At 40.0% G+C, this 15,539-nt stretch overlaps 1 long non-coding RNA gene across 1 annotated transcript; it reads right to left on the bottom strand.

Annotated features, from left to right (window-relative positions):
- Positions 1–8: 8 nt before the first annotated feature.
- On the bottom strand, positions 9–6,012 carry LOC112487343 (uncharacterized). The gene is made up of 3 exons (XR_003050363.1): positions 5,749–6,012; positions 1,233–1,326; positions 9–154 (listed from the first exon to the last, which is right to left on the bottom strand). It is a non-coding gene; the product is annotated as an uncharacterized LOC112487343 (long non-coding RNA).
- Between the last annotated feature and the right edge of the window lie 9,527 nt (positions 6,013–15,539).

The raw sequence follows: 15,539 nt of genomic DNA, 5'->3' as shown, positions 1-15,539 counted from the left end.
CTGCTGACCTGTGTGTCAGTCTGGTGCCTCCTCGACTCTATTTATGACTCGGTGTAAAAAGAGTCTGGGGTCACCGAAGGTCGGCGGCCGTGAATACACACAATCAGACCGATCTTGTCTCAGATGAACCATGACTCAGCCCAGCCCTCGTGACCTTTTAGTGAGAGAGAGAGAGAGAGTTTCAAAAACATGACCTATATGAAGAAGGACAGACTCTGTGCCCCCCCCCAAAAAAATAATAGTAAATAAATAAAATCAGTTCCATCAGAGATACAAGTCTGAAGAAAAGACAAAAACCTTAGAATAAAAAAAAAGTCAAAAGAGCGGGAGAAGAAGAAAAAAAAAAAACTAAAGCTAATATTGAGCTCCATCTTCGGAGAAGAACTAACAATTTTTCACTTTTTTTTTTATACATTCTTTGTTGCAGGTTCACACGCTGTGATGTTTTCGCCGCCTTAGGCTCTTCTTTTATTACACTGACGTGTAAAATAAAGGAGCAGCAGAAAATGATGTGAACGTCGCCCTGGATTGATTGTTCACACTCCTGAAAATGATGCTGAGGCCAGAGAGGAGAAAATGTTCTCACACTTCACCGAGGAATGAATCTGCATCGCTTTAAACACGTGTCTGTCTGCTGAGAACGTGAGGAATCGTTCACATTTATGGCACTGTTCTGGGGTTGTTTTTTTTGTTTTTTTGTGCAGAGAACATCGCTCTAAACTTGTATTTTAAGAAAACCGTGAGTATGTTAAACTCTTGTGGGCCACATACAATGATGTGGTGGGCGTGATGTGGCCCACGGGCCTTGAGTTTATGTACATAGCTGCGATAAACGTATGCATCAGCACTTTTTACATCATTTTAATACGTTTTTTTTTTCGATCTTTCTTTTTTTGCTTTTTATGATGGCTAGATGAAAGATAAAGGACTTAGATCAGGGATGTCAAACATACGGCCCGCGGGCCAAAACCGGCCTGCTAGGGTGTTCAATTACGGTCCGTTTGATGAATTTTGAAAACAAACAAAAAAATACACAAACACTTCCTGTTCAGGGTATTTTAGTGAAATAAGTATTTCATTAAATATGAATACATAATAATAAATATCTAATATACTTGTAGTTTTGTGATGAAAACAAAAGGATAAAAACATGTACTGCTCTGACAGCTAACTGGGTTTGTGTCCCGTGAATCAAACTGAGTTTGACAGCCCTGACTTGGAATAACACTTACTGTTTATATAATTTTCCATTTTAACACAGATGATTTCTGGAATCTTCTCAAGTCGATACTAAGTTGTGTCTTTGACTCAGGGAGTAAAACGTGTCTGTGGAAAAAGTCAGATAAAACGTGTGGTCACAGATTGAATTGTGAAAACACCTGCAACGTATCACACACACACACACACACACACTGCTGTCACCGAAACTAATGAGAACAGACACAGCGCTGCCACCTGCAGGTGGCAAGGCTGACAAAAGAGGGTGACGATTGTTTTGTCAGAGCAAAGATTTTTCAGGTTGTCAGTTACTGATGTCACGTTGGATTTTTTACACATTTTCTTCCGCAGTCAAGGCGATTCAGCGCGAGCGCGAAGACCCCGGAGCGGGTTCCACGGCGAGACGATAAAATCCAGCAGCAGGTGGAGTCAGAGGGTGACGAAAAAGTTTAAAATCAGGTCGTCGTCCGCAAAGAAAAAAAACAGGTTTTGTAAGTTCTGTAACTTCACTATTTCAAATCATTTGTTTGGATTTATTCGTTTTATTAGTTCTTTTTTTTTTCTCTTTTTTTTTTTTCAAAAGAGAAGAGACAGAACATGAGGCAGGATAAATCAGCGAGCCGCGGTGACGATGGCTTTGCGTCTGTCCTGGACTGCGAGGCGTTATTTCCTGCTCTGCCTTTAACCTTTTCCATGCAGGTGCTGAGATTTCTGACCTTTACTCCAGCAGCTTCCCTGCTGCCTCTGAGTGCCGCTGATGGTTATGGAGTGGAGCACTCTCTGTAACCTGTACATGCACATCCCTGCGCATGTGTCGTGTGTGTGTCATGTGTGTGTGCTCGTACAGAACATCGGTTCCCAGTGCAGGAAAGTGGATTTGACACGAGTGCGGAGAAGATTACCTGTGTCCAGACAGTTATTGCCTTACAGACAATAAGAAGAAGCATCAGTCACTGTAAAGGTCAATGTGCTGAAACACGGAGCTGCAGCAGTAAAGGAAATAAGTGAAATAACCTTACAAAAGAGCCACAGGGGAGAGAGACCCAGAGACATGGGGAGCGAGACCACATGACTCCAAACAGAGCAACGTCCGTGAAAGCTTCAGAGCTGGACGTTTCTAGGATTTTCCGAATCTCAGCTGGACATTATTTTCCTGATAAATTCCTCTGATTTGAGGTTTTTTGCGGACAATGACGTTACGATCGACACTGTGGTTCAGTCCCTCGTCCGAGTCTTAGAGTAAAGGAGTTAAGTTTTGATCCCCCAATGCTGCGGTTCCAGTCCAAGATTAGATCCAGAAAAGTAAACAGTTAAAAATAAAGTCTGTGTTTTGCTATTTATATGTTGAAAAAAATGTATATAAATACTTACATATATGTACATATATATATGTGACGATTGTTTTGTCAGAGCAAAGATTTTTCAGGTTGTCAGTTACTGATGTCACGTTGGATTTTTTACACATTTTCTTCCGCAGTCAAGGCGATTCAGCGCGAGCGCGAAGACCCTGGAGCGGGTTCCACGGCGAGACGATAAAATCCAGCAGCAGGTGGAGTCAGAGGGTGACGAAAAAGTTTAAAATCAGGTCGTCGTCCGCAAAGAAAAAAAACAGGTTTTGTAAGTTCTGTAACTTCACTATTTCAAATCATTTGTTTGGATTTATTCGTTTTATTAGTTCTTTTTTTTTTCTCTTTTTTTTTTTTCAAAAGAGAAGAGACAGAACATGAGGCAGGATAAATCAGCGAGCCGCGGTGACGATGGCTTTGCGTCTGTCCTGGACTGCGAGGCGTTATTTCCTGCTCTGCCTTTAACCTTTTCCATGCAGGTGCTGAGATTTCTGACCTTTACTCCAGCAGCTTCCCTGCTGCCTCTGAGTGCCGCTGATGGTTATGGAGTGGAGCACTCTCTGTAACCTGTACATGCACATCCCTGCGCATGTGTCGTGTGTGTGTCGTGTGTGTGTGCTCGTACAGAACATCGGTTCCCAGTGCAGGAAAGTGGATTTGACACGAGTGCGGAGAAGATTACCTGTGTCCAGACAGTTATTGCCTTACAGACAATAAGAAGAAGCATCAGTCACTGTAAAGGTCAATGTGCTGAAACACGGAGCTGCAGCAGTAAAGGAAATAAGTGAAATAACCTTACAAAAGAGCCACAGGGGAGAGAGACCCAGAGACATGGGGAGCGAGACCACATGACTCCAAACAGAGCAACGTCCGTGAAAGCTTCAGAGCTGGACGTTTCTAGGATTTTCCGAGTCTCAGCCGGACATTATTTTCCTGATAAATTCCTCTGATTTGAGGTTTTTTGCGGACGATGACGTTACGATCGACACTGTGGTTCAGTCCCTCGTCCGAGTCTTAGAGTAAAGGAGTTAAGTTAATCCCCCACTACTGCAGTTCCAGTCCCAGATTAGTTCCAGAAAAGTAAACAGTTAAAAATAAAGTCTCCAGAAAAGTAAACAGTTAAAAATAAAGAACATCCGTGTTTTGCTATTTATATGTTGAAAAAAATGTATATAAATACTTACATATATGTACATATATATATGTATTTACATATATAAATATATATTTACTTATATCTATATATTCCCATGCACATACATGTATGCATATATCTGCATACATATATACCGTAATTTTCAGACTATAATTTATGGATTTTTACAAGCTAACAAAGTTCATACCGCTAGCGATTAATGACTTCTCTGGTAGGCTACCGTGTGTTATACCAGTAGCGTACGACTGTCTGTGAATGGTTGCGTGCGCATTTGTGCGTGGGGCGCGCGAGAGAGAACGGTAGCAAAAATGTGAGAGCAGGTTGAGCCCTGTCAAGCACAAAGTGACGGGAGCTACCCCCGGAGCTAACGTTAGCTTCGTCTCCCCTGTGCATTCCAACTATTTTTTTTTTAAGTTTAGTGGGTGAGGCTTATATTCAGGTGCGCTCAATAGCGCGGAAATTACAGAACATGTATATATTTAATGAAAATATAACATTCGTACTGCACTACTTTGAGAGTTAGAACTTTCTTGATGGAAAACTTTTAGATTCCTGTCGCGATTGATTTCCGCGTACGCACACACATTCACACATTCACACACACACCTGTAAAATCAATATGGATGTGCTGCTGTTGTCACCGTCTCCTGAACGTGGAGAGACATTATACACCTATATTTCAGGCCAGGATCAATGCTGTGACAGATGAGTGACATTATACACCAAGTCTGAGGAGTCAGTCAGTGAGTGTGTGTGAGTGTGTGTGAGTGTGTGTGCGTTTAAGTAAAAAAGACACACACACACACCATCGACACATGGTCTCTCACAGCAGCACTTCCTGTTCTCCCCGTCCTTCTATCACAGTGTCAGTCGCTGAACCTAAAAGCCTGTTTGACCCCCCCCCGTTACCCCCCTTTGACATGCAGTCACATTACCCCAAAGGTAAGCGTCCTAAAACACACATGTATTGGACTGCCTCCCACACATACGTCAGTGACTGTTCTCTATACGAGGTGACAGTAGCAGTAACACGGCTAAACTGACCGTCGCGTTCTTCGCGAACGATCTTCAAAACAGTCACCACTCGTCCATGTCTGGATTCATCCACTGCACGAGGCATTGTTTCGCAGTCAAGCCTCACAAACATTACTGCAGGAAACGTGAGTTCCCCCTGCCCCAGAACACCGCCTTTAATCACCCCTGCCAGGAAAGTGTGCATGAGAAAGTGCTGGAAAGTCCACGTGAGAGTGATGACAATCTGACGAGGGGTGAAAGCAGTGGAGCTGGATATATACTGGGTGGAGCAGGTGGGAGCGGTTGTGCTGATTAGGGGGCGTGGCTACAGGAGAGACTGAGCAGAGGTGGAAGTTTCTGCTGCAGAGGAGCAGACTGTGATATCAAGGTTCTTTAAGGTACTGGACCTGGACGTGCCTCCTTAAACAATCTTTAAGGTGGCACGTCCAACTTTTATCACCGTAGTGTGCACTGCAGTTGCGTTCCTGTCGTTTAGTCGTGAGAAATAATCGTTTTCTTATATTTATGAATCGTAATTGATGTTTCACGATATCACCCCTAATTTGAGGCGTTAGCCACGTTGCGTTTCGCATGTAGCAGCTCGCTGTGAATGAATATGGGAGGCACAGCTTAGTGGATCTGCACTTGATGATGCGGCCTCAGGTGGAGTAGTCGAGCTCAGAGCCACTGAACTTTCAAAAACAGTCTTCAGACATTGATAAAATAAATATAAAAATTGCGTGTTTCAGTGCGTACCGATACGAGACCACTGTATCGAACGGTTCAATACATACAGTATATTGTTCCACCCTTAATATATGTGTGTATAGATATATGAACAATTAAGAAAAAGTAAAAAAAAAAAACTAAGCTAGTGAAACAGTGCTATAGATCACACAAAATGGCTACCTCTAAGTGTGCGTCTGTTTGTGTGTCTCTGAGATAACATGATTAGCATAAAAAAACTAAGAAGTCTGCCCCCTCAGTTTCATCAGTTTCACTCATTCATTTCACCTGAGCAGCAGGTGCTGGTCCACTGCTGCCTCCTGTGGCCAGATTGTGTCAGTGAGGTCAATATTAGCAGAGGAATTACCGACGGTGAAGTCAGCAGGTAACACGTTTAAACCCAGATATGGAGGCAGCGATGGATCAACCGCACAGATGCTGAGCTCCACGTTGCTTCTGATGAACACAGGGAAAAAAGCCACAAACTGGTGACACCGTCTGTGGTGGGACACATCACGGCTGGAGCCGCTGCGGTCGTCCAGACTGGCCAAAGATCAGTATCTTGTCAAAAAAGGGAGGGAAAAAAAAGGCTATTATTATTTTTGCCAATCTTTTTTCTAACAGCCAGTTTTGAACCATCCATCTCCCATTTGTTGTTGTTCTGATATGGAGTCTCACACAGACAGGAGAGGAGAGCTGTTCATCTCTGCACCTCCTCTCTCTTCATCTTAGGATTCATTTGATAGTGATACCAATACATGTAGTTGCAAAGACTGTTTCTTTAAAATATATGTACCTAAATATATATATATATATACATATAAACATATATGTATGTATATTTACATATATACATACATATGTACATATGTAAATATATGTATATATATTTACATATACATACATATGTAAATATGTATTCATATATATTAATAAAGGCATGAAACATTTCTCCTTTTTTGTATTGAAAAAATATTAAACCGTGACACTCGAACTGAAACAACTTTGTGTATCGTTGCACCACGTATATATGTAGTGCGTCTATACATATATATAATTATATATTTACTGTTTACATCTTTAATTAATAATAATAATAATAATTGCGTCCCTTATTCGTCCCACAACTGGGAAATTTACAGCGTCAGCCTTTGCATTCAGCACGTGGTTGCTACGCACAGGCTGCCACACAGGAGGCGCCATTAGCGATACGGTAGTCCATCTGGAAATCGAACCCCGGACTCTGTGCTTGTGAGACAGGCATGCTAACTGCCACACTGTGGAACAGCTCTTACTCTGGACTCTTATTATTACTGTTATTGCTACATGTACCGTCAGCCTTTGCATTCAGCACGTGGTTGCTACGCACAGGCTGCCACACAGGAGGCGCCATTAGCGATACGGTAGTCCATCTGGAAATCGAACCCCGGAATATATATATATATATATTTCAGATATTTTGATCACTAGAGGCAGAATAGGGTGGAGGACTCATGGCAACACCTGTTTCCCTGCTTCATTTTGCTCAGCTTTTCTACAGTTTTATGTTTTTAGTTTTAAGTCTCTAAGTTCTGACCTCGGCCAGACTTCCTGGGGCTCTGTGATTGGCCAGTGATCAACTGTTCTCTGTCTGCTTTCTTTTTGTTTTGAAATCCTGCAATTTTTATTGTTATACAGATTTTTTTTTTCTTCATTCCAAAGCTAGAAATTTCCATCTCTAGGATCAGCTTACTTGACATTTGACAGATCTAACTATGAATATATTTGAATGAATCGGCGCCTGGATTTTTATACATGTTAAACATGACATTTCTCTCTCTCTCTCTCTCTCTCTCTCTGTGTGAGTGTATGAACATGTGTGTGTGTGTGTGTGTGTGTGTGTTTGATTATTTGTCTTTTGGACTCAGCTGTTTCAGTGTCTTCTTCATCACAGTTTTAACTCAGCTTCCTTGCGACTTCATTAAAAACAGAAACATTCTTTTTTCTTCACTCCTGTTGTCTCACACCTGAGCTCATCTTCAACCTGCGCTCTATTTTTGGAGCATTTCTGTCTATTTTTAAACGTGTTTTGACGGACTGTATTTACCCCCCCTCCCTTACTGTCGGAAATGTTTTGCTAGTGCTAAAGCTAAATTGACTAAACCTTATATTTCTCCTCATATTTCTTACTTTTAAGGCCACATTTATTCTTATTTATGTAATTAACTCTTTTATATGGGCTTTTTTTTAAAAAGGACAAAAATGACCAAAGTGAATAAAACAGTTGAAAAAGTCGGCCTGACACACATTGGTTTATCTTTTGCTGCTGCAGTAGAATCAGAGCGGGCTGAAAACTGTGAGTCTGACCCCGAACCCAGTGAACGCAGCGGCTTTGCAGCCCGGTCTGTTGGATCATCTGTTAATACGTGGGCTGGCAGCGGGGAATTACTGCACTGAGTGAGCACCCGACCACAGCAGCTCTGAGAGGACGCTGATGCTGAGCTCCAGGCATGAAAGACTGGTTTTTAGACTCTACAAGAGACGGGGGGGGGGTTTGGGTTGAAGCTCTAAAGTCTTTGACTTTACACTGTTGCTCTGAAGCTGCAACAGAACAACATGGCGGTCTGTGTTAGCCAGGGTGACATGCTATAGCGCTGAATATCTTTATGTACTGTAATACTAGAACAACAATCAAGTCTCCAGTCACTAGGTGGCACCAACTCACACAGCGGGTTGTACAGAGGAGGGTTGTTTCAGGAGCTTTTAAACAATTGTGTAAAAGCTCTGCTCACTTTCTGTTCTTCAGTTGGCTGAGTTAACTATGATAAAAGTTTGATTTTGTTTATCAATTTTTTGACAATCAATATCAACACTGTGCTGCGGTCTAAAAGTTTTCTGCTAATCAGTGTTTTCACGTAAAAAGTTGTTGATGAAATGTCCTGTTCTTCAAAGTCAAAGTATTTCTTTAACCATTTTAATAAGAGACACGTCAATAATTTTATTTATACTTATCTATTTTGTTATTACGATTTTTAGTAATTCTTCCGCAAGACGGAATTATGTGAAACTATAATTTAAATCTAACTATATCTTGTTAGATTTAAATTATAGTTTCAGATAGTTAGAATTCTTAAAAGACCACAAAAGAAGTAAAATGGTGTTTTATATAAAATATTAATTCCAAATTTTCTGACATAGAAACAATAATACATTTGACTGGATTGTTTAGAATTAATCAGGTTTAGGGTAGTCAAGTCAAAACTCAAAACAAAAAAACAAAAAAAAAAAAAGGATGAAAATTTCACATTTAGCATCTAATGGAATTTGTCCCGAAAAAATCCTGCCAGTTGATTTGTGGGGGGGTTCGGTCTGTGTTCATTCAAACATCACAGTTTCATGTCTGCTAAAATAAATATGAGCTTGGGCTCTAACATCTCCCCACTTTAATTAAAAGGCTGCTGTTTTGTCTTCTCCTGCAGTGAAGCCAAAGGTCTCTGAAATGTCACTGCCATGAAAACAAGGCTGGATGTAAGAAACGACTCTGCTGGTATTTAACGGCGAGACAAGAATCACACACTCACAGCTGCACACGGTTTATATACTGTATAAATATATACATACCTGTGTGTGTGGGTGTGTGTGTGTGTGTCATATATTTGTTTGGATAATTATTATATTTGTTTAGCATAAGACAGTTATTATTCAGCTCTGAATAATAAACATAATGATGAGCTGTCCGTCGGCTATTTCTGTCTATTTCTGGTTAGAAACGTTTCCATTTTGTGCTAGCTGGCTACGTGCCAACTTGAGGAGCAGAGCAGCTTGATAACAGATTATGACGTTGTCGTGCCGCAGTTGCAGCTGCCACACGAGGTGCGTTCGGGTTACCATCGGAAACTGGACAGAAAAAATAACAAAGCGTTCGGGTTACCATCGGAAACTGGACGGACAAATAACAAATGTAACGAAAAATAATTCAATTTGTTTTGTTATCTTCCCTCCAATTTTCCGACCCCCTTTAGCGCCCCCTTATGCCCCTACTTTGAAAACCACTAAGGTATAATACCTACAGTCTGATATAAGTGTCATCGAGGCAGGATTTTCCTGAGCCTCGAAAGACGTCATTTGGAAAAGTAAGACAATGACCCCCAAGACTTTATTGATTCCAGGCCACTGCAGCGTTCCATAATAACTGCAGTGGCAGCAGCTGTAACAGCAGGGGGAGCAGCAGTAGTTCATCTGCTGAATTGAAGCCTGAGACACAAACACATTAATGTTATTAAAGTTATCTCATTAAAAAAAATGATCTAATTAAAACAAAGACTTTAATTGACGCCAACAATAACAAGTGTTGCATCGATGGCTCAGACCCAAAAGAACAGTCTGTGGTTCAGACCCATTGAAAAGATTTTTTAATCCAATCAAAGTGAAGTACAAAAATAAATCCAGTCCAAAAATCACCACTGGCTTTGATTAAGAGGAATTAACAAAGAAAGAAGTTCTTTGGCTTTGTTTTGTTTTTTTTGACTTTCGACCAAATTTTTGAAAAACTAAATTGACAACAAAACAAAAAAAATTCAAAATCCTCATTGGTTTCTGAGTAAGTCAGCAAAGTGTGAGGGGATAAATCTGCTTCTAAACGAGGAGGATGATGAGGATGGAGATGGTCATTCTATATGTGTTTTTAGGAGCAAACACTGGAGATGGTCATTCTATATGTGTTTTTGGAGGAGGAGAGAACGTACTGTACAGACTCAATCCAGTCTCAAGGCAGGATCTCTAACCACTCTTCCACCGTGTGGCCCCAAAGGACATCAAACGAAAACAAACATCTTCAAACTGAATTCCATTACTGACTTTTCACAACCGGTTTCTTTATCATTCGATCATAAGGATAACTTTAGTATTTCAGACTAAACGTGTTGCGTCTTTTAGACGTTGGAAAACCTTTGGGACTGAGAGACCAAGTTCGACATAAATAATTGGACACGGCTGCGGGCTAATGCTGTTGTTATTCCCAAACTTGGTGACCATTAACCCTAAACATTGCTGAGAAGTTCCTTCTCTACATTGTCAATATGCTAATAAACAAAAACACGTATACGCAGAACATTCCGTGTCTGTTTTAAAACATGACGCCTTTATGGTGGACGTGAGTTGAAATTTCAAATAAATCCATTTAGATATTAAAGCAGTGTGAGTCTGATTGCGATTACGGTAGCGACTAAAGGATCTAAAATACCTGCAGAGACATTAGTCACTGTTTTGTCCTCTCAGTCCTTTTTTTCCCCCCCTCCCTCCACTAAGATGAGTTTCCATTAGGCACCATTAAATGTGCAGCTGAGAGCGGCTCCGCTTCACAATTACACAAATCAAAAAATCACACTCCTCTTCTTCCGCTGCTGCAGTTCCGCTGCCGCGTGGGAGCCGTTAAATGTCGGTGCTCGGGCGGAGACGGAGACTCCATGTTAGCGCTCAGAGCGGCTCATTAGAATGACTGAGAGCCTGAGAGCGCGAGGGCCCGAGTGTGAGGGCCATAATAAAGCCCGGCTCTTCTGCTGCTGCCGGTGCTGCTGCTGTCATAATGGACGCTCCACAGCCCTTTTCTGATAAAGCACCAGGGGCTGAGGAGCTGACCCCGACCACCAGAGTGCTGCCGCAGAACGTCATTCACTGAAGAGATCAGAGGCGTTTGATGGCGGGAATAATTAATGGAGAAGGGAATTATCGGGGAATTTCATCCGTTCATTCACTTTTCTTTGTCTACTTAATCTCCTCACACCCCCCTCCCCCCCACACCTGCTCGTGTGTTATATATATTTACATTTCTTTTGTTCCCGTGATTTCAATCAGCAAAAAAGTATCAAATATGTTTCATTCCAAAACAAAACATGCTAGCGAGAAATTCGCCGTCCTAAAAAAAAGGATGTGCAGAGGATAGAGTTTAAAACAGCTTCTCAAAGTATTTTCATCGTTTTAATGCAACGTCCATTAACGTTCCTAAACAAGTGAAATGGCAACTGTGCACACAAATGTAATTTTATGTCTAGACGCTTCTTCCTCAGCAGTACCTTTATGGTGGTTTGTTTTATGGTGATTAAAAACAGAGAGCTCGTTTTAGTCGCAGAGCCCATTTTCTGGGAAAATCTGTACATTTTCCTGTCTTTTAACTCCCACTTTTCTCTTGTTTTTTTCCCTTCTAAAGCAGCAAATAGCAGCATCTCTAACTGGGCTCTGAAATCCATTTATCGTTATGGGCAGCAGCACAATTTCTCTGACCAAACTCCACTCTGTTTGTTTGTCTGGTTCAGGTTTTTCCTCCCACTCCTGTCTTTAAATGTCTCCCCATGGTGGGGTTAAAAATGACGACTTAACGCAGCCGACCACAGCAAACACACAGAGGAGACGAGACGGATGTTATATACCACTGCTTAGTTTTCAACGCACAAATATTTGCAGTTAGTGACAGTTTACAACTTAAAGAGACTCTGTAGAAGGACTTAAAGTAGGGTAAAAAAAAGAAATCTGTCACAAGATTATATATTTTTTTGTAAAAATAGGAAATATTTCATCAGATTTTTAAACCAAATTTTAGTCGGTTAAAACAACATACAGTATATGTACAAATATTTGCAATTAGTGGCAGTTCACACCTTAATTGACTGCAGAAAGATAAAAATGTAAAAAAAAAAAATTATTTTTTTAAGGGAAATATTGTATGTAATTTTTAAACCAAATTTTAGTGTATTGAAATGACAATATATGTACAAATATTTGCAATTATATTTTCAAAAATACAAATTAGGAGACTCCGTATTATGACTTATCAAAGATAATAGGTAGTAAAATGTTATATATTTTATCAAATTTTTTACTTGTGTGTTTAGTTTATTTAAACACCATATACCATACATATCAAGATTTGATTATAATATAATATAATATAAATATAATAATCAATAATACAACAAAACTGTACTTTATGAACCCTCCATCAATAGAGACAATCTGTGATTTTTAGCCCAAGAACACAGTTGTTGCTTGTCCTCTGCTGCCTCCTTTGGCCAGTTTGTGTCACTGAGTTAAATCTGAACCAAGGTTTTTTTTTTTCCAAACTGGTGATGGGAGCAGCAGTGGTTCAACTACTGCAGATTCCCTGTGAGCTAAAACCATTGATTTCCCCTATGAAGTTAAGAGTGGGGGAATTGAGTGGTTTACAGACGTCATTTTCCTGTTGTTAAGGTTCGTCCTACAGCGAGATCAACACTCGGGCTGATTGTTGAAATGTCTTATTGACTCTACAGACGACGGCGATGACGGCACACACACAGCAACAGACTTTACATGAACAAACACTCCTGTTGGTTTCACACACACACACACACACACACACACACATGCACACTCAGGGCCAGAGATATTTGAAGCATTTAATAAATTATTAATCTCTCCTCTTTTTTTATTTATTCATTTACTCACTCATGTTTTTTTCATGGCTCAGCAGCTCAGTGTAATCTCATTGAGCGACCAGATGGTCGTGGCTTTAATTAACCACTTCAAAAGCAATAACTGGAGAGCTGGCCAACGCACACGCAAACACACACACACACACAAAAGTTCTGCACTCTTATGACGCTTATTAATTCATATTCCATTAAATTAAAAATTGAACTCGGATGTCGTGCACCAGGTTTCACTTCTCGTCCTAATACCCTTCTCTCCCTGAGTTCCGAGGGTGTAACTGAAGGAGGTGGAGCTGTTGTTTGGACGGACCCACCCCCCACCCCCGCCGTGTACGGTGGACTCAGCTCCTGGGAGCCGTTTATAAAAATAATCTTCTGTTCATCTGTGCTGCTCTATTCTGCAGCCTTTATTTTCCTGTAGTGTCATTATATCTTAGAGCAGTTCATATCCATCTGTTCCCTTTAAGGAATCATGATGGATAATCTGTCTGACTGCTACCTGTGTATGTGTATGTATATATGTATATATATATATATATATATATGTATATCTATATATAACAGCTTTTGTGAGATAGCAAATAAGACGTTGTCGTAACCAGGCTCCTATAACAGAGAATTCGCTTTTTCCGCTCATATTTTTCTATTTTCCTCTAAAGAGGATTTTAATTAACTTAGGTCCGGAAGAAAAGAAAATATTCCTGATTAGAGTTCAGTTCAAAGAAAAATCCTTTTGAAAATGTCTGACTATGAGGAGGACAGAAATCATGAACAGATCAGGAAAAAAAAACAAAAACGTTTCATTCTCTAAGATTGGACCTATTCTTGTTTTTAAATTGAATTTATATTTTAGAGGAAATTGAAAATATTTTGGTAAATGGTAATCTTTGGTAAGTTGTTTTCAAGGTAATATTCCTATCAACTTTTTTTCAACAATTACTAATGTCTGGATATTCTTGAGGTTTGGGTTCTACCTTATGACTACGTTTTGGTCAATTGAATCTGACTTAATTTTTTTTTTCATATTTTGTACATGAGCCACTAAAGACTCCAGTCTCCTGATTTCTTATATCTTGTTTGGCTTCATGCAAATCTTAAAAGTCTCCTGATTTCTTATATCTTGTTTGGATTCATGCAAATTTAAAAAAACAACCACCTGAATGTCACATGTGCCATTGTTAAAATAAGGCAATTAGCCTCCAGTGGCAGTCGTCGGCCCACAGATGACTAATGGGTGCCCAGGCAGGAATGTCGAACCCTGATAAATTTCACTGTCTGTGGTTTTTTAGTAACGATGACTGACGGTGAAAAGGAGAGTTGGGGGTGGTGCTAGGTGACTTGGGTGACAGACCAATAGGGGGTGTCAGAGATAAACTCAGATTGACAGTGGAGCGACTGTGACTAAATGCTAATGCAGCAGATGACATTTTCGTGTTGGCCCGGGTTAAAGTCGATGCTGCTGACGCTCTGACAGATAGAAAGGACTGAGCGGGGTGGGGTTTTTACCCACAATACCTCACACTCTCTGTGCTTTTAAAGAGGAAAAGAATGTGAGTGTCGAATATAAAGGCTAAGATGTTTGATGGCGTTTATCGTTTGATTCCAGAGGAAGCTAACAGCGGAAGCTTAAGGCGTCCATGAAGGCAACATCAGATAAAAACGGTATCATTATCAGACAAAACCAAAAGAATGGGAGGATGACAACACTGATATTTCACCAGAAGCCCTTGTTCTGATTTCCCATCATCCACTAGCCTCAGTTTAGCCTCTAGTTTGACATGACATCCCCTAAATCCCTGAGCTCTGGTCGTGTTGATAAACCCTGAGCTCCGATCTGCAAACTCAATTTCAAAGCGGAAAGGAGGAAAGAAAAAAGCGATCTGCAAACTCAATTTCAAAGCGGAGAGGAAGAAATAAAAAAGAAAAACTAAGAATTAAAACAGATTTTTTTAAGTAAAGAAGTTATTTTTGTTATTATAGAAAATTTAAAAAATAATTTAATACCGAGATGTCATAGCTAGCTTGTGCATGGGGCTAAGTAATTATCATGGCTGCCCTCAAAAGGGGCAGTTGTAACTGGAAGACTGTATAGACGTGTTTCATAAGACTCATTGATAAATAGTTGTCTTTATATTTGTCATTACTGCTTTTTCAAGTTATAATGTTATAATAGATATTTTACTTTGTTCAGTTAAATACATGTTGAAATTAAACTTTTAATCTTGTCACATTAATTGATAATGTTATTTATTAATAACTAGTATAACTAATATCAATACCAAAGTCACCCAGAACAGGTTATCAGAGTAACAATATGTCTATGTATATAATGAGGCTAAGAACATTCTGGAATCATACCTGCACACAGTTCTAAAGGACTAAAAAAAAACATCCAAATGCATTGTGGAAGTTGTAGTTCACAGTCAATATTTATATTCGCTGTATAGCAGCACAGACAATATTTGGACTGGACAAAAGTGAACGTATGCAAAAATAAACCCCTCATATTTCGTGTCAATTCTGTTCAGTGTAGTGCACTGATTTCTCGAAGTCATTTCCCGTCGTAAATTAAAGCCCTCACCTCATTCCAAATGAGATCAGGGTAATAATTAGACACAGAAATTTAATTATTTAATA

Source organism: Cynoglossus semilaevis, chromosome 8 (genome assembly GCF_000523025.1).
Source record: "Cynoglossus semilaevis isolate Cse_v1.0 chromosome 8, Cse_v1.0, whole genome shotgun sequence".
NCBI lineage: Eukaryota > Metazoa > Chordata > Actinopteri > Pleuronectiformes > Cynoglossidae > Cynoglossus > Cynoglossus semilaevis.
This window is presented reverse-complemented; position numbering and strand designations above follow the sequence as displayed.